General features: G+C 39.1%; 1 long non-coding RNA gene across 1 annotated transcript; it reads right to left on the reverse strand.

Annotated features, from left to right (window-relative positions):
- Positions 1-5,359: 5,359 nt before the first annotated feature.
- Positions 5,360-19,902, reverse strand: LOC139078889 (uncharacterized). The gene is made up of 3 exons (XR_011532065.1): positions 19,814-19,902; positions 7,867-8,111; positions 5,360-7,700 (listed from the first exon to the last, which is right to left on the reverse strand). It is a non-coding gene; the product is annotated as an uncharacterized lncRNA (long non-coding RNA).
- Positions 19,903-20,928: the final 1,026 nt, after the last annotated feature.

A 20,928-nucleotide genomic window follows, 5' to 3' on the forward strand; every position in this document is an offset into this window, starting at 1 on the left:
TTGCTTCATCTCTGAGAGCTTAAATTCCAACAGCCTATTTTGACCATAGACTTCCGTTGTCCAATTCCCTTTGTCCCCCAACACCAGCACTTTAAACTTATCAGGACCAAAAAACTCTTAATTTTATATTTAATTTATGGTCTCCCCTCCTGGTTTTATTCCATATCATACCAAGGCTCCATAGTTCCTCACCTAAACAACTCTCACCTATCTCCTAAAATTCTAACCTCCAATCCTTATGCCTTGTGTCAACCTCATGCCATCTCCATTTGTATGATCAAGTTATTGAGCACAGCTGGAAAAAAATCAAAATGACCTTTAGGTAGATACCACTACAACTTTGTGGTTTTAAGTCTTAAAAACGACTTTCAATATTTAATGGCAATGATTTTTTACATGTCTCTGGTCAGCTTCCTCTCCTTTTTCTAGTATTTTAAAATTTTCTGACTCTCCTTACATCCCCTTTCATATCTTTACTCTTGTTCTATCTGGGAGATAACACAGCCCCCACTTCAAAGAGGGAAAAGAAGCCATGGGCAATTAACTCCTTCAACCTGATGCCCTCCTACCTCCAGAGTTAACTATCCCAACCTTGCATGTGTTCTTCCTTCTGTCCAAGCCTACCTTACCGTGAGAACTACATCTCATCTCCGCTGCAGTAGACAGCTGCAGCAATGGCCTCCAATGGTTCATATTTCCCAATATTCACACACAGTGATTCTGGGTTTGGCCATGTGACGTGATGTGACCAATAGGACAACAGTGAACGTGATGTAAACTGAGCTTTGGGAAGAGTTTGTACAGAGCAGCTTGCCCTTTCTTGCTGCTCTTGGGAACCCTAGAACCATCGCTATATGACTAATCCTGGGCCAGCCTACAGGATGACGCAAGATACACGGCCTGGTCATTGCCCCAGCTGACACTGAGTCACCTGCCAGACCTAAGAGGCCATCCTAAACCATTCAACCCAGGCAAGCCACTCTGTAACCAACAGCTGACCTCAGAGATCTCCTCAGCCAGCCCAGACTGAAAGAACTCCCCAGCCAACCCACAGATTTGTGAGAAATAGTAAACACCCGTTGATTTAAGCCACAAAGTTTTGGGGTGATTTATTATGCAGCAAAAGCTAATTGATACTTGCTCCATCAGGGTACTTTCTGACTCCTGCATGTTCCCCCTTCCTCACCACTTCCTTTTCATCAGGATACAAATGTGCTGAGGTTTCTCCCACCTTAAACCACCACCTTCACTCCCATGTGCAAGCTACTTCATAGTGAAACTTTTTAAAAGAGCTGTCTATTTTCCTTACTTGCTGTTCACATCTTAACATTCAAATCTGACTTTTGTAGCCACCACTCCAATGAAACTGACTTAAGTTACCAACGAACTCACTAACTCCAATGAACACTGTTCAGTGTTCACTTTACTTGACTCTTCTCTTTCACACGTGTACATTCGCAATATTGGATCATCTGTTTGTAATGGCCTCACTTGCCTGTCCTCCTGAAAGCTCCTAGTCATACCTTAGGACTCAACTCAATAATCGTTATTAACTCATGTCAGAAATTTCAGACTTCTTTTTGTGACTTACCAGAACACACAAGTGTCCTTCTACTAGTCAGATGTATTATTATTCCTTTTATTTGCTTGTCAGCCTTATATCATGGGAGGTTTGGTGGGGGGGGGGGCGGGCTTGTTGTTGTTCATTTTTCTTTTTTGGTGAGGAAGATTGTCACTGAGCTAACATCTGTGCCAGTCTTCTATTTTGTATGTGGGAAGCCACCACAGTGTACTTGATGAGCTGAGCAGTGTATAGGTCGGTGCCCAGGACCCAAACCTGCAAAACCCAGGCCACTGAAGCAGAGCACGCGAACTTACTTAACCACTACACCACCAGACCAGCCCCTATAGTATGTTTTTGGATCCTTAAAGCACAGCATGTAGGAGGAAGTCAATAAATTTTTCTTCATTTTTTAACAGTCAAAATTCCAAATCTCCTGAACAGAAATAAGACAAATGAAATTTAGCAGAAATAAATGTAAAAGCCTCAACTTAACTTCAAAACATCAATTTCCAAGTATATTCTGCTGTACTTTTATTTTAGAGAGAGTTTATGTGAAGAAAAAATATGGAGATTATTTGACTTTAAGCTCATCTGTATCCAAAATTATGATAATAAATTTAAAGTAGTAAAACTTTAGGCTAACGTGATAAAAGCATAGTATCCCCATTCCGGCAAGAGGTCATCACTGTAAACTCAGGTCTGTTGGCTTTCTGAAAGCCACCTTTTCAGGGAGATTCAACAGATGGTGTCTGAATATCAGGTAATATGAGGAAAGATGAAACAAATAGAAGGGGAGACACGATGACAGTTTTTAAAATGTAAAAGGCTAGTACATGGAGGCAAGAATACCTGTCCCTCCAAAGGAGAGAATTAGGACCCGTTAAGAAGATAGAGAAAGGAAAATTTTCTTCTATGGAAAGAAAAATTATTTACCAATTAAAAATAGTTCAAGAATGAAATCAACTGCCTTGCAACGAAGGGAGCCGTCCCTCCTCAGACGTGTGTCCGGGGGAGGCTGACCAGCCATCTGTCGGCCTCTGTGATCCCTTCCAGAGATGGTTTTTCATATTCGGAAGATTCTGCTGGCTTACAATTCTGTAGTTTAGCTGTGTCACACAACGGCTTATTTACACGAGCGTTTGCTGCTGGTATTGTTGTTTGTGCCCCTTTTCTAGTCCTCTGACTTATTATTTTACCTCCCATGGAGCAGCACTAAATCTGTTTGTACAGCACTTACTAGAGCTACACGGCAATATCTCTTTGGAACACTATCCTCTGAAATGTTCTGAAGTTGTGCCAGCTGAGGCTACAGTCATCACTGTCACTTCCTTTTAGTGCTTTCATTCTATCTCTGCTTTTGGACCGGTCCCAGCAGAGGCAAAGGCGACTTCTCTTACAAACAAAATCAACACTGTGCTCTCTCCCTTATCCAATACAAGAAAACAAGAGGCAGCTATAACTCGGCAGCTACTGTCTCCAGTATTAGTGTACTTGTCAGCAACCTCTCTTTCCCAGAGACTCTGAAAATCCCTAGCTGTACCATAACTTTGCTGGGCCAATGGTTATATCTTTTGAACAACAATCCTTCATTTTCCGCTGTGTGTTTCCGAGGAAAAGGGAGACATGAAAGAAAATACAGTTTTGACCCAGGCAGAGTCAAAGTTAAATTCTACTCTCCATGGCTCCTTCCTCACATGGAAAAGAATGGTGACGAAATTAGGGAAAGGGTGAAAGCATTCATTAGACTAAGAATAAACAAGCAACCAAAGGGATTGATTTTTGTTTCACTGCATTTCTGTGACCCTACCCACTCTCTGTGGAAGGACTAATATTCCATGAAATGAAAACACACTGCATCGTCCTTGTAGATGTGTGAATAAAGGTATGTGTGTACATGTATGGCTGAAGCATGATAAACTGAAAGAAACATTTTTCAGGCACAATGAATTGTAATGACATGCTAGTAAAGATGTCATTTGTTCTTCTTCTAGATTTCCTTTTGACCTTTTAGGAAACCTTAGACAAATTAGTTCTTGAGGTTCTACTGTAAGTGTCCATAATATTATTTTAGATCTTCTGCCAAGTCTGCTAAGTGTTTCATGGCTTCTTAAATGTCAGATGTTGTACCAGGACCATATAGAGCTACCAAAGAACATAAGAGTAAATACGGCATGGGGCCAGCCCCATGGCCGAGTGGTTAAGTTCACATGCTCCAATGCAGTGGCCCAGGGTTTTGGTGGTTCGGATCCTGGGCACGGACATGGCACCACTCATCAGGCCACGTTGAGGTGGCATCTCACATGCCACAACTATAAGGACCTGCAACTAAGATACACAACTATGTACCAGGGGGGTTTGGGGAGATACAGCAGAAAAAAAAAGAGTAAGTATGGCAGAACATTAGAGTAAACATAACAGAACACCCAGGCCAGCCTGGTGACATAGTGGTTAAGTTTGCATGCTCCACTTCAGTGACCTGGGGTTTGTGGGTTTGGATACTGAGTGCAGACCTACACACTGCTCATCAAGCCATGCTGTGGAAGCATCCCACATAAAAATAGAGGAAGATTGGCACAGATGGTAGCTTAGTGACAATCTTCCTCACGCAGAAAGAGGGAAGATTGGCAACAGATTTTAGGTCGGGGCCAATCTTCCTCACCAAAAGAAAAGTAAATCAATAAAAAGGACCGAACATAAGAGTATACATGATGGAACATATGAGTAAATATGACAGAATATAAGAGTAAATATGGCAGAACATAAGAGTAAATATGAGAGAACATATGAATAAACATGACAGAAATACTTTTACATTTCAGGTTGAAATGTAGAGATTTTACTAACCTTGAGAATAGAAACCATCTCCTCATCTTTAGATAGACCAGGGCCTAGACACAGAGTAGGTCCTCAATACTGTTTCCCAGAATGTATATTTATTCAATTCAAAAAAGTTTGATCACCACCACCAAAGAACAGGGAATTTCAAATTCCTGCCGATGGAATTCATAGTCCCTAGTGATTCCTAAGCGTTCTGATTTTAAAATCTACATTTCTGCCAAACGAGGCTATTGGTGATTCAGAGCAGAGGTAGAAGTCATCAAATATGCCAGAAATAATATTTAAACCGTATGCAGTTATTTAAAGGATCTTCAAATTGTGCCGCTGTAAAGTCTGGATGTGCTCTTTAGGAACTGTGAGAGTCTGGGTATTAGAAAGCTATTTGGAGTTATCACAAAGGATCAGGTGCAAGCCTTCTTTCTACAAATCACTCACAAGCAAGCAGTTGGTACAGAACTTGTGGAAATCGTCTTTTCGAAACAATTAAGCAAAGGAGCACATTAACAGGGGCTTCCTTCCCACCGAAAGAAACGCTCTTTCCTGCTGTTGCTATTGATCCAAAGAACTCAGAAAATACTGAAACATTGATTTAAGCCTCACTCCACGTTAGACATCATGGTAAGACACATCTATTGGGTCATGGGACATTCTGTAGAGATACGTAGTCCCACCTGGAGGCAGCCCATGCCTTCTAGAATGTAACACCCTTCTTCTGAAGTGGTTGGCCAAGATGACCCCCATGCCTGCTCGTCCAGCGCCCACAGTGCGCGAGGCCAGAGAGTGCCCATCAATTAGTCGGGTGGTTCATTCTTCCTCGTGAGCAGCAAATATTTACCGAGAGCTTGCTGGAGTCCGCACTCTGCTCAGGGCTGCCGCTACAGTTGTGTCTGTAACAAAAAATGTTCCTGCCCTTCAAAAGCAACCATTTGATCAGAGAGATAAGCAGTGAACCGTATATGAGGCAATTAGTTATTTAATTTGAGGCAGATGAGTTCTATAAAGGAGAACTGAGAGCGAAAACCCAAAGCACTGACCTTGTCGGGGGACCCTTCAGGGCTTTTCTGATGAAATGACATTTTGCCTGAGATCTGAAGTATGAAACAGTAACTCAGAATTTATTTCTGCTGTTGGGTCTGAGATAAAACAATGGGTAACTTGTTCGGATTCCCGTTCTTAGGAGTTGAATTTCCAAATTAGCAAAAAATGTTCTCTAATTCTTCCTATATCTCCTTCTATAATTCTAACTGGGACTTCTTCCCTTTTTTCTCTCTTCTTTCCCAAGACGGTGGGAAGAAAGCAAAGCAGGGAATTATTTCAATTCTATTTTTTAAATCTATGAACTACATCTTATTATAGCTAAACTATAAAACATGATAGTTTTAGCAGACAGGCCAGAATAGCCATTCAAAGGCTGGCAAGTTCCCCAGGGGGTTGGCATGTAACAATACGGTGGCGGTTCCAGCGAGAGCCTAAACTTGGACACAGACGAGTCTGGGCCTCTCCGTGACCTGCGGCTGGGCCTCCAGAGCAGAAGAACATGAGCGGACAGTTCCTGGTCTCACATGAGACAATCTCTGGGGATGCCCAGAAATAACCAAGTGTGATGTAGGTGTGAGGCTTAAGGTTTTTAGCAGTAGGAAGAGAAAATAACAACAAATTTGGGGATATTAGCTTTAAGGGGCTCATGTGTCCCCACAGGCAGATGTGGCAAGGGGCATCGTGGGTTACAATAGCCAAGTGAGGAGGTGGCTATCGCACACTGACTAGGAGTTCCATGTCTGAAATCACGTTCTTTGGACTCGTGCCTTTACTAGCCATGTGACCTAGGGCAAGGTCACTAACTTTCTCCAGAGCTAAGTTTGCTCATCTGTAAAATGGGGATAATAATAATTGTGAGCCACAGGGTTGATGCCAAAGGGATTAGTGAAATTATACAAGTCAAAAGCCCAAGTTTAACCTTACACAATGTCACATGTCAATTATATCTTGATTTTTTAAGAAGGCTAAAGGCACTCTCTGGCATTTGAATTGTATTTGTTTTTACTATCAGCATTATTTTTCATTACTGCCAAGTTAGCCAGGATTTGAGGGATTTCTTAAAATATAAAATAAAATAAAACCTCCAAGTTTTGCACCCAGTATCTCCCATTGACTTACTACTTCAACAAAACCACCAATTTCAGTCTAAATTGCAAATATTGTTATGTTACTTTCCTGCTTTCCTGCTCAGAATTCGTCTGGGTTCCCCAGCACTTTCTGCTTTGCATGGCATAAAAGGTCCTTTTAAATGCCAGCTTCAATTCTCTTGCCTATCACTCTCTTTCACACAATCTCTATTCCAGTCATGTCAGCAAATTTATGATTTCCCAAATGAACTCTATAATTTCAAGCTTCCATGCTTGGCACATGCTGTTATGCTGTTTCTCCTGCCTGTAAGCCTTCTTTTTACTCTATTGCCTCCAAAACCCTGCAATCCAATTTGGCAAATTTCTCCTTCCCTGTCAATGGTCTTCCCATCCTCCACCCTCTCTGCCTAGCCCTCCCTGACACTTCTAAGTATAGCTAATTGCTCCCCCTTTGGCATTTGGAATCTACTAGCACCTACTTTATCAATGTTTTAGTCTCTTCTATATATGTCCATCACCCCCACTAGACAGGAAGATTCTAGAATATAGAGGATTTAACATTGGTGTGTAATGTATATTTTCTAAAACAAATGCTTAGCTTCTAATTTAGTGATCTTTGATGTCATCTTATTTGAAATTACCATGCAAACCCTACAACCACAGCTCCCCTCCAGACTAGGAAATCATCTTGTTTGAACTATTTCTGAGGTTAAAGAATATCATTTTTCTCAATCAGGAATTCTGGCGATTTTCCCTAATTTTAAGGAGTTAGGGATTGTGACAACCTACAAAACTAGGGCAGGCAAAAGAAAAACAGAGGTCTCACTTTCAAGAATTAGATCCTAGTACAAATATAGCTTGTGATTTATAAACTGCAAAGAATTACACAGATGGGTATTTATCTGTCATCATCTCACAGCAGCAGATAAGAATCTCAGGCAAGTACGGGGCGAGCACTAGGGCGTTTGGGGGAAATAGCTACATTGGATCAAAAGCCCAAGGTAGACCCCTGGACTTCCTTATGCTGGAGGCCTCCAGTCTCAGGAATTGCCAAACGAAGTCAAACTCTCCCCATCTCCAGTTTGGTGCAATCAACTCTGCATTTCTTCATTGGGTCAGCCATTTACTGGGCTCTTCCTCAGCCACGGTCCTGTTTTCAGGCACTGCACACACTGCAATAAACACAACAGACTACGTTTCTGCTAATATGAAGCTTGTATTCAAGTAATTTTAGGTAAGGAGGAAACATTAAGACTTGGGGCATAGTTTTCTCATAAGACAATTTCTTTCCTCAAACCAAAAATAGGCCACCCTATTGAAATAAATGATCCTTCTTACCTTGACCATCTACTTCCAGCACGGTAAGATCTTTTAAGAAATTGCCACCTTATATGGTGGAAACCGAAGTGTGCTAAGAGGCTTGGCAGAAATTCTGATTCCAGAACCACCTGGATGCTTTTGTCCGTAATGAAGTTTATACCACGCTCTTCTCCATCTCTCCATGATTTATTTATATTCAATCTGGGAACAAGGAATTCATCACAATGCTTGCCACATGCTTGTGTTCAAAGGGGGTTATTATCCTAAAAAGTTAAAATTTTAATTAGCCATTGAAACAGTATGATTCTTTTCATGAACTTATTTTGCTTGTAGACATTTTATACTCTCCAGTGTGAGTATGTTGTAAGTAATAGTTTGACTGCATTTGCTTTTTTAAAAAAATTACAGCTTTTTTAAACTTCCTGATTTTTAAATGATACTCTAACATTGAAGGTTTTGTTAAAAAAGATACAATTAATTTTTATATTTTCGTTGGTTTCTTATAAAAATTCACCCATGACATGAAAATGTGAAATTTATAGAAACCATTTACAATGGAGATGAAAGGTGAATTGATGAAATTGAATTATGATTGTAGAAAACATACAGAAAATACTTTACTATTTCCTGTTACAAAAATAAAGTACACAATATTATTGGGATGTAAAAACACAGCGTTGGAATTTATTTCATATGCTATTCATCTTTTCCTGTAGAGTTTAATGCAGGAATATATAAGAATTCCAAGTGCTTCTCTCTTACTTTTGTTTTATAAAGACAGCGTCCATAAAATGTTGTCACAAAACAATGGTAACGTCCTTAGTTCAAATAATTTTACACATTCAGAAAAGCCAAAAGAGCAATTTATCAGGCATGTGAAAGAAGCACTTGACTTTTTCCTTACATGAGAGCTATTTGGTTTTATCCTAATTTAATTACTCTGTTACCTAAGGGCAGTGGAGAAGTTCTGAAGAAGCGAAAGGAAATTAAAAGGTCAATCGAGCAATTGGGTGGCATACCCCTTTAAAAAGAACTGAAAAGAAAAATTCCGTTACTATTTCAGAGGATTCCTTTAGATACTAAAATAAAGAAAAAGGCAAAAATCCAAATGGAACGGATTACCAAAAATAGTAAAATTTTGAAAACACCTAATTGCTCAAGAATTTTCAGCAAGTTTCTAGAGATTCAAAACTTTTGTTTCACATAAGCTTAAGATTTAACCATCTATAACTAGGACTTCTGATTAATCTGTATTTTCAATGGGATGCAAATCACATCAGCATTATATTGCTTTTAGATCTGTGAATTCATAAAGGAGATTTCTTTTTAAAAAAATTAAGACGTGTTTATGTATACGTATTTTTGCACATACATATCTCCTACTTAAAAACGTTATAGTTTATAACCTACTGGTTTCAAAATACCAATGATCCTAAAACTGCTTCATTTAATGAATTTTTATTGTCTTGAGATCTGTTTGTGTTCAGGGTAAATTTCAGGTACTATTTGAATAATAAAAATAATAATAGAGATTTTTAAATAGGGGAATGTTAATAACTGTATTACAAAGACGCCCCCAAATAAGTACATGAATAACCCTAGCAGTGAAAACCCTACAAATGTGAAACTTAGAAAATTTGTGTTTTCTTGGCTTTGCACTCTTAACATATCAAAATGATCATGTGTGGCAACAATTCCCCTTTCGCCTCGTTTCTTATTTATTCCTCATTCCATTTGTTACTGGCTGCTGTCCTTTTACAATCAGATTTGTACCAAGTTTATCTGAAATGAGAAAGGTATTATTATTATTATGTACATAATTAAAACTTGGATTTATTTAGTTTTTCCTTTAATTTACAGCTCATAAATTTTTCTCATCTTGTAAAGTTCTAAATTATGTTATCATTTTATACACAATTTAACTTTATTGAGGCAGAAAAAGTTGAGAAATTACCAATTAATGGAAAAAATATCTATGAGAAAAAGCACAAAATTAAATATCAGATCAGAAAAGAGTGAATATAAAGGTTAGCATTTCCAAATTTAGCATATGAAAGTGCAGGACACCCAGTTAAATTTGAATTTCAGTTAAAAAGTAATGATAGTTACAGTAAGTACACCACATGCAACAATTGGGACTTACTTATGCTAAAAGGTTATTCACTGCTTATCTAAAATTTAAATTTAATTAGGTGTCCTGTATTTTTATCTGGCAAGCCTAACAAAGGTGAATTTATAAGTATTCATGTATCATTTATTACAGCTTCATCTGCTCTTCAACAAAAGACTTCTATGCGATGAAGTCAAATTGCACACCTTCCAGAGCTGTGCCTCTGTGCTGTCTCAGGGAACATCACCTCTTCTAATTTCCTTTCTTTAGGGATGAGCCACTTAGAAAGGACCAGTCGGCAGGATCCACATCTCCAGCACAGCAGCAAGGAGCAAGGGAGTATTTCTTAGCTCACGTGTATGAGGCAGCAGGAAGCTGATGCTGGCCATTCCCTATCCCCTTTAACTCTCACAGTGGCCCTCTGAGCTGAGTGCTGTTATTATCACCATTCACAGATGAGGAAACTGAGATAGGAAAGGTCAAGTAACTTAATTAAGGTTGCACAGCACAGAGAGTCATGGTGGAAGCTGGACCTGAAGCTCAGACCTGCCAGACCACATCAGCCCTACAGTGCTATGCTGCCCTTTCTTCCTGTTAAGAGAGAGGCAGCCATACGTGCTCTTGTCCTGCTTGCGAGCATCCTTACCCGACCTGCACCTCTCCTGCTCCCTTAAACAGGAGATATTTCAGGATGGCCACATCCCATGTGTACCAGCGGGTGCCCCACAACTCCACTACCTGAGGCCATAAGAAGGCATCCCCAGTACTCCTGAGCACGCCCAAGATGGTGAACGTTGTACGTGGGCACAGAGAGAAGGGGATCAAAGAAAGGATTTCCCATTTGGTTCCAAACCAGGCAGTTCGCTTCTAGCATTCCACTCTTAATCAGCAGACTCTTGTTTGAGAATATTTTACTCCTAATAATAGCATTAACTCATTTTTGCACTTGATGCAATTGAGTGTTATTTTGTGTTTGGAATGGCCCCCTTGTCCATATGTTCATAAGGAGAGGGACAATTTTTCTGAAGGTCTAAAGACCTGGCCTTGAAGGAGAGCCCACAAAATCACCTTGTGTCCCTTGCTCAGTAACCTCCACAGCTTATTTTGTGCCAGAAATTCACCAGTGCACAATAAGGGGCCAATAGCCAGGAGCTGGAGTTGGCTCAAATGCCATAAGGTTGGAGCAAGGACATACCAGGCTTCCTAAGTGCTTCACACAAGGCTGCCAAAGGATTAGCTGGATGTTCCTGTGCCAGGTTCACTTAACAGGAGCACGGCAAGTTGTGGATGCTAATTGGTTCTCACAAGTATTTTGGGTGATACAAAAATACAACTGTAGGAAATAGAATTTCCCCTCAGAATGTGATCTGCTCCTATAAGTACAGTGCATTTTACAGATTTTAGTGCACAAAAAACATTTCTTTATTATTTGCATGAAATTTTAAAATGTATACCACTCTCCCCTCCAGGTAGGCTTCTCAAATACAGAGTAATAGCATAGTTTATACCCCCACCTCCCTTGTCCCATCTTGTTAATTCACGGCTTTGTCCCATGATCACCTGCCTGGACAATGGCTTGTTTTCATCTCAACATCTCTTTGCACATACCTTATGTATGTATGTATGTACATGTATGCCTGTGCATGTGTGTATACACATATACATGTATGTGTGTGCACACATGTCAAAGGGAGTTGATTTCCACTTTTAATCTATGCTATAATTCCTGGATTGATTCTATATCTATTTAAAATTATAAGATTTTTATGTCCCTGAAACTCAGAAAAATACATAATTGGACTAATGCATAACATCTCTCAAATGCACCCAGACCCCACTGCCTAGGGTCTGTGGGCCTCAAATGACAGGGTTGAGAGCAGGTGGAGAATAAAAAGGAGGACTAAGAAATGAGAGTTTAAGAGGGGAGAAGGGAGTGTGGTCCTCAGCCCCTCTCTACCTCCAAACACCTTTTCTAAGCAACCTCATATCCACCTGATAACAAAAGTAGCCGAAAGATTGTGACAACTCTGTAACTTCCTCTTACATAGTACGTACTCTCCGCCAGGCATTCTTCTATGCCCTCACAAACACTGGCACATTTCAGCCCCCCAGCAACCTTATGACAAAATACCATTTACTCCATTTTATCTACCTTAATCTTCCTCCCAACAAAGATTCTCAGCTAATCTGGAAAAAAAAAAAAAAAGGAAAACCTCCTTTTCTTTTATTTTCAAAGCAAATATTTCAGGAAAACTCGTTTTCTCCTCACACCTTTGTGGGCCACTAAGAAGACAGTTAACCTGTGCCCCCTTTAAGTCCTTTCAACAAAGAGGTCTTTGGGAGGCAACTCAAGTCACGGAATCTGCCCATGGTCTGTAGATTGTGGGCCTGGGTGCTGAATCTTACCGCCCGAAGGGGCAGTCAGGATCCCACCTGGGGTCAGGAGGGAACGAGGGGGACCCCACAGTGGTTGCGCAAAAATCCACCTGTATGTACACGCAGCACTCAGGGAGCCAAGAGTAGCAAGCATTCAAAATATTACAAACAAAAAGAAAGCAACATTTGATCTAGATACCAAAAAGAAGTTAAATCGTATTTGTAAATTACCATAGTGCCAACCTGAGCACTAGTCTATTGGCATTAATGTTTGACAATGTGATTTAATATTGACCATTATCTGAGTCATGTGGAGAATAATGTTACCTATATTATAAATTACATGCATTTCATAATTAGCTTGATTTCTCTCAGAGTGCAGTAAACACCAAGAACTGAAACAGATTGCAATATTTGACCCACAAATACCGTGTGGCCAAAAGTAATAACTGTAACTGTCAATATGCCTTTTAGATTTACCTTCACATGACCACTAACACTTTGTCTTGGTTTTCAAGCTTGCTTTGTTAACTACTAGTTAGACTCTGAGACCTTTCAACACAAGTAATTGTTACGATTTGCAAGTGATGATAGAACAGGTCACTGATTTCCCTGTTACTCAAAGCAGCCTTTCTACAGAGTGAAGCTCTTTTCTACAAACTACCTGTTTTCACAGGACATAAATAAGAGGCTTTTAAAAGTCTGTATTATATCATATTACATTATATTTATTATATTATATTATATGTGCTAGCTACAATATTTTCTTTTCCTTTGATACGTGACTATGAAATTTTTATTTAGGTCCTGTACATTACTCTGAATTATATTTTTCTAAGATTGTATTTCAAATATTTGCCTTTTGAATATTAGTAAGCTCAAGAAGCACCTGGCTGCAGGTGGCACTGAGTTAAACATTTTGTTGATAGAAATAGAATGGCATAATTCCTAACCTGCAAGAATCTTCTAGAGTAGACAATACTCATGGAGACCCATGAACCAAAATTAATGTGATCAAATAGAATATTAAGAGAATGAAAGATAACTGTTTTAGGCATCCTTCAAAGCATAAGAGAGAAGAACATCTTAAAAGCAGAATTACAAGTTACTACTATTTAAGTAGTAAATTATTTAATCCTCACAACAGCACAATGAGGTTGATACTATTATTGTCCCCAAGTTAGAGATGAAGAAATTAAGGCCAACATAGCCAGAAGAGGATTCAAATCCTGGGATCCGTGCTTTTTACACTACTGCCTCTTGTTCCTGAATTCATGCACTGCCACTAGTATAGGCCTAGGAGTATGAGGCTGCTAGAAAATACTAGAATAGCCAAGAACCAGTTCCCCTTTCAGACTATATGGTTAATCTAGGAAGACTTTTTAAAAGCCTGGATATTGGATAGTATGGGTTATATAAATCTTAGGTACTTGGGCAATAGGAACAATTCAAGAAAAGGGAGCTCTTCTAAAGGGAAGCCAATAAAAGATAAGTAGAGCAGTTCTATGCAAGCATTGACGGAAGTGGGACACAAGGGTGTAGGTCTCTGAAGTCCGGAGTGCAGATCTTGGATTTGCTCCAGGAATAATGGGAAGTTAGGTGTTAAGTTAGGTCATGACATAGTGAAAAGGAGCAGCACCAAGAGTTAACAACAGCATTCACATTAAAGAGGGTGTTGGCAAGTTAACAGAATGCTGACAAATTAGTGATACCAATTCCATACTGGCTTTTCTATCTTTCTTTCCCTGGGGTAAATGATAGAAGAGTTGCGGCCATACATTGGGTTAGAAGGAGGAAGGGTGAGAAGGGACAAGCCTTATTTCATAAGACAATAGTACTATTATTATTATTAAAACGATAATTTATTTGGAAATTTATGTAAGGATAATTTACACAATTACTTCTTTGCAAGTGCCAATAATTTTGAATTTTGAAAAATACAATTAGCCAAGGATTACCAATGATTTGTAATAGTAATTTTCAAACTATAATTTGCATCAGAATCACCCGGATGGCTTGTTAAAACATGGATTGCTGGGTCCTACCCCAGGGATTCTGAATTAGAAGGTCTAGGGTGGGGTCTGAAAATTGCATATCTAATAGGTTCTCTGGTGCTGCTAATGATTCTGATCCAGGGAACACACTTTGAGAACCACTGATCTAATAACAATGGTTAAGGCTTTCAAAGTACTTTAAATGGTCCACGAAAGAAACTACATTGGTGTACTGTGGATATAAATTAGAATATAATACAAACAAGTGAGATAATATGAGAAAAAAATCTTAACCTGACTCAACTATCATTTTTTAAGTACACAGGAGAGAAGAACATGTTAAAAGACATTACAGAGATGTAATTAGCAAAGTTCGAACTCCATAGGAAAAATACATAGTTTCTTGAACAAATAAACTACAGGGAGAAAAAAGAAAGAGAAGAAAGAAAAAGCCTATTGATTTAAAGAGTCTTAAAGGCTATATTAACCAACTGTGATGTGTGGACACTTTTTCAACACAGTTCAAAAACAAACCATAAAAATTATTTTTTGTGAGACAATTGAAAATTTAAACAATGCCTAAGTATTTAATGATGTTAAGGAATTATTGAAAATATTTTAGGTATGATAATAATATTGTGGCTATGTTAAAAAGATATTTATCTCTTAGGGATAATTGGTAAAATATTTACAAATGAAATAAAATGATGTCTTGGCTTTGCTTCAAAACAACGTGTAGGTAACAGGGCTGGCCTCGTGGCCGAGTGGTTAAGTTCACGTGCCCCACTTCGGCAGCCCAGGATTTTGCCAGTTCGGATCCTGGGCAATGGACCTAGCACCACTCATCAAGCCATGCTGAGGTGGCGTCCCACATAGTAGAACTAGAAGGATCTAAACTGGAATATACAACTATGTACTGGGGGGCTTTGGGGAGAAGAAGAAAAAAAAGATTGGCAACAGATGTTAGCTCAGGGCCAATCTTAAAAATAATAATAATAATTAATAATAATAATAATATGTAGGTAAGGGGGAAGGTAATAAATGACACAAGATTAGCCACGAGTTGAAAATTCTTTGGAGCTCAGTAATGGGTACATGGCACTTCATTATATTATTCCATCCGTGCATATATGTTTGAAATTTTCCATAACAAAAACTTAAAGATAAACAAATCAAAAAAGTATATGGATAAGTTTTTTCTTAAAAGTCATTCTTAATTTTTGGTTTTTCTTCTCTTTTCATTTTATAGCACCAAATTTTCCAGAGTTTAGCATGTTTCCCAAACTTCATCAGACAAAAGGATGTTGAGTAGAGTGACAACATGGCATATAATAGACTCCTAATAACATGTAAGAAGAAAAAAAGTACCAATCAAACAGAAAATACTCAAGGAAGAGAGCCACTAAAGTGTTGAGAGGACTCAATTACAAAGCAAGAAACTTTTAAAAGGAAAAGGGCCATAGAACATGCTTCTTTGGAATGTGCAGCTAATCTAGGAAAGCAAGAAGTCAATCTCCGTCCCCGATCCTCATCATCTTCCATCTTATTATCAGAGTCCAGTTGTTCTATGGTGTTCAGTTAGTCTATGGAATTAAAGTTCTTTGTCTACACCATAACCATGCCAGAGAACACAAAGAGAATTACAAGTTGTCAGATCCATCTGCAAATAACAGCATTCCAAAATACCATAGGCAGAGAGCCCTTGGGAAAACTTTCATTCTTCCAAACCCCATATGTAACAGACTGTCCTGTTAATTAAGTGAGACAGACACTGCATCTGGCCAGAGAAGGGGACATATGGCATGAACAGCCACCAGAATGACCACAAAGTGCTCAAGGTAATCAAACTACTTCCTTCTTCCTACCACATACTTTGCCCACAACTTACCTTGCCTAAACATACTTTGCCTGTAACTTGGGCTACTTTAGCTCAGAAAAAACCTGCTTATGCTTTATTTTTAATAACAGCAACTTCCAGGATGCACTTACATTAGATGCTTATTTGATGTAGGAGGGCTGGGAAAATAAATCAGTCATATTTATGAACTAAAACTGAATATAAATGGACTTTATTACACTCAAATCTTACATGCCTTTGCCAGGATAAAATTAGGTAATACTGTCATTCATGATTTTACTACCACAGAGTAGAGACAGAAATGATATTTTGCTATTTTCAACAGGCAGGAAACTGAGGCAGGGGAAGAAAAAGTGAATTGCCTACGATTTTGCAGCAAGTTAGCAATTCAGCTACAAAACTTTCTCTTTTTATGATGGAAAAACAACTTTTTATTAGTGATTTCTGTGATTCATGTTTCTTTAATGTCATTTAAACATGTAAAATAGGTATCTGATACCAGGGACTGTGCTAGTCAATTATGAAGATGTTAATACCACTATACTTAATAACTGATATTTACTGAGTGCTACCTCAGTAATAATATATGAAGTACTATATTAACCATTTTGACTCTCATAAAAACTCTGCTACATAAGTATTATTAGCATTTCTATTTTACAGATAAGGCACCTGAGGTTCAGGGATGTAAATAGTTTGTCTAAGGTTGCACGAGTGGTAAACGGCAGAGTCAGTGTAAAGGGATAAGTTAGCCATGAAATAGAAAATTGAATACGTGATCTTGGGCCTTTGCTGTAGAGAAGGGGAGATTTTAGTCTAGAGGAGCAGACAGACATATAAACAATCATCAACAATGCCAACAAAGGAAAGGAAATTGGAATGTGACAGAAGATTTGGCAGTATTTGATAGTGGATATTCAACTAGTAAAGGAAAAACTTTCCTTTCCCATCAAACAGCGTGCCTGCAGGAAGTACTCCTGAATGCCTCCTGTGTGCACTCAGCACTGCCGGAGGCTGAGGGGCCCAAAGATGAGGGAGACACAGTCTCTGCCGCGTGTGCAGAGGGCCCACTGTACACTGGGCTGACCAACACGGACTCATTGGGCTGACACAGACTGACAGTTTAGAAACAAGAAGCATATACTTCTTCAGAAAATAGGGTATACTATTTCTTTAGAAATAAGAAGCGAAATAAGAGGTGGAACACACTTTTCTAAATTATGTTTGGGATTAAGCATGTTTGGTTCTTCCGCTCTTTCCGCCTTAGACTTAGAATTGTTATCTGAAGTAAGGCTTTCTGGTTTACGTTACCATGCTCTGGCTGCAAACAGTCCCTGGTTTTATGGAGTTGTCTCCGTGTTCCCATTCTCAGAGGGAACTTCTTTTTCTTTCAAGACCACAAAGAAAGGGCCATATTTAAGTCACCTAAAACTAGATTTTGGTGTATGATAATTAACACTTTTTAAAATCTCATACCAAATATAAAAACGAATTGTAGATATTTTCATTCTAAGATGCACTCCTGCAGCTCAGCGTATTAGAATAACTCTAATCACCACACAGTCAATATTGTGAATGATTCAGAATATGAATTAATACTGAATTTTGCCCACTGAAGTTTCACTCTTTGATCTGAATCTAGACGAAAGGTCACAAATTTGTCTCTTTCCCTCAAACATGCCGACCACTTGTACTTTCCTAAAGGTATGCACGGCCTTCTTAGAGACCACACAGCATCTCAGCATGAATACCGATCGGATCACAATCACAGTCATAACCGAAGACTCAAGACTGGTTTCAGAGGCTGTTTATCTCCAAGGTCAAGAGTGTAACATGTTGCTGTGGAAAGTCACTCCAATGTGCTTCCCGCATTGGAGGATGTCCAAATATTGGCTCGATTCTAAGATATTCAAACTGAGGGAAGGCCCAGTTTTCCCCCCCACTAAAAACATTCTCCCTTTTACTCCTTGGTCTGATCTGAGACAAGCAGATTTAGGAAATTCTGTTCTTGACTACCTACCATGCGTAGAGCTGTCCCTATCTTCAGACACCCATGCAGGTCTCAGAGATCAAAACACAGAGGGTGGTGTGGATGGGGGAAGGCCAGTGTGCTTGCACCCCAGCATACACTTGGGTCACATACGGGACATCCTGCAGAAAATCCATCCGTAGACACAGCACAGTTATGAAAGCTGTATTTCTAGCAAATATCTTAAGGGCAAGCTGTTATTGTTTGATTGTATTGAAATGCAATGAAATTGCTTGACAATTATAAGAGGCTATAAAACTGTCTGGGCTACTGTTTTAGAAAGCATGAAATAGGTCAGCATATTCTTTCCACACATTCAAAGGCATAATTTATTTCAGTCCTTGTGTTTGTGCTCAGATTTTTTCAATGCATATTGTGGGCATTATCCAGTATTCCATCAAAAGAACAGTGGCTAGTGTTATATTAACTTCACCTTCTTAGTAGTTTTCCTCCTTTGTCAGGGCTGTCCTCCTTTTAAACATACCTCATTTTAGCATAGAGAGTCAAATCTCATAAAAGTAAGAAAATCAGACTTGATAAATCTGCTCAAAGCCTTTTACTGAAGTGGGAATTCTCTGTTTCTGAGAAATTGAAAGCTTTAATGAATATATTCTTGTTATATTATGACATCTCATTTTCCCCTCTCATAAATACTTGTCGGGCGTGTGATTTCTCACCCATCGCCGGGAATGGCGTTGCACTGCTGCGACTGTGGGTGCTCAGACCGAGTTTAATTTCTCTCACAAGGAGAGTTGACAAAAGATCACAGCCACTAAGCCCTGGAATTACCCTAGATATTGCCCTCTGTGCTCTGCAAATGAAATCCTACAGAAGACCCTTTGGAAAAGAAGAACATGATGGTTAACACTCAGAAATCCATTTTGCACAGGGCAGCATTCGTACACACAGAAGTGCGGAATGACAGGCAGAGCTGCCAGTTCCTCGATGAGAAAAGTCAGACGGTTAGCGGTACACACACACACACACGCGCGCGCGCGTGCACACAGACACACAGACACACACACACACACACACTCGCACGCAAGTGCGCGCGCACGCGCAGGCGCTGTCTCTGGCAGACGCACGCGCCCCTCCCCCTGCAGCCAGCGGCCCCCAGCTCCCTTCTCCCACCCATCTCACTCTCCCTCCTTCTCTTTCTCCCATGCCCTTGATTGACTACCAGGTCAGATAAGAAATTAAGACCAGTGAAATCAGAACCGGACGGCACCTGTCCCTTCCGCAGCCAGAAGAGAACTGAAATAAAGCACTTATGAAACTGCTGTGATCATAACCTTCAAAACGCTGGACTCCTCCCAGCTGTCGGCTTTCCCAACCAAAGGTTCCACAATAGAGACGCTGGCACCAGGGCCCGAATCATCTATTTGTAACAGAATGCTGTCATTTTGGGACAGGGCAAAGCGTAGCAAACTGTAAAGATCTCTTTATAGCTACAAAGATTCTGAAAATAGATGCTGCTCTCCTGATTTAGACTTGCTAATAGGAGGATCAGTTTGCTTCTATTTAAGATGATTCATTTGCTCTGAGAGAAAAATGATAGTAAGCAGTGATAAATACTTGGAAATGCGAGCAACGCTTACCATTGGTCTTCATTCAGAGGACATTGACACTTTTTTCTTTTTCTTCCAACCTAATTCTTGATGTTTGTAAACAGCTACCGGGGCATCTGCAATAAAGTTGAGGTTTTAGCTAAAACTATCAGTTACTCATTACCAGCACAAATGAATAATAAAGTGAATAATTTATGTTTGAATGACCCATCGTACATGCCTGAGTGTATATTGCCAGTTATGTTTAGTGAGAAAAATTTCAGTAGTATTTTTCAGTACTTCATTAGACAACAAAGATTTCATTTTTTAAACTGAGCTATTTCTACTTAGTCCAAATTATTAACAAAAAGTAACAAACTACTATTTCATATAGAGAAAGATCTCTGCTCTGAGAGCTTCAAACTGATCATTTTAATGACATGAAAGGATTTTTAGCTGAATTATTTCACTAATATAAACTTTATCATTCTCAATAACATGTTTTATTTCCAAGTAATGATTAACCACATTTACTAGAATGCAACTGAGATGTTGTATAATTAAATGTAAGGATTCTTGCATATAATACATATTTCCAAACTCATCATACTTGCTAATATTTTGGCTCAGAAAAAACATTCCATGTTGTCCCGTTGCCATAACAATTGCTTATAGAAATTAATTTGTTAAAATCGTACAAAAGACTAAAGGTAAAAACATCCAATAGCTATTTTAGCCAGATGTTAAACCCTCTCACATTTGCATGTGATGTTACAAATATACATCTACACAAGAGTGGAGCCAAGAGACGGGACAAGTTTGTAAATATTTATACACAGAGAATATACACTATGTCCCTATACATACTCTCTCTAATCTCCTTCTCCTAATGATTTATTTTATTCTGTCTCAATAGACACAATTTTTCAACTGTGCTATTTTTCTTTTGAAATAGTAGATTGTTTACACTAGTGCTTCAAAGATATTTATGTAATTAGGGTTCTATTTCTACATCGCTTTTAAATCCAAGTTCTTCTTGTTTTGGAATGTCATGTGCCCACAAATAAGCATAACAGAGCCACACTGCGAGCTGGTCCTTCCACACCAGGCAGGGCGGGTGGTGGGTAGGCACGCAGACACTCAACCAAAGAGCCTGGCTTTGAATT

Source organism: Equus przewalskii, chromosome 2, assembly GCF_037783145.1.
Source record: "Equus przewalskii isolate Varuska chromosome 2, EquPr2, whole genome shotgun sequence".
Taxonomy (NCBI): domain Eukaryota; kingdom Metazoa; phylum Chordata; class Mammalia; order Perissodactyla; family Equidae; genus Equus; species Equus przewalskii.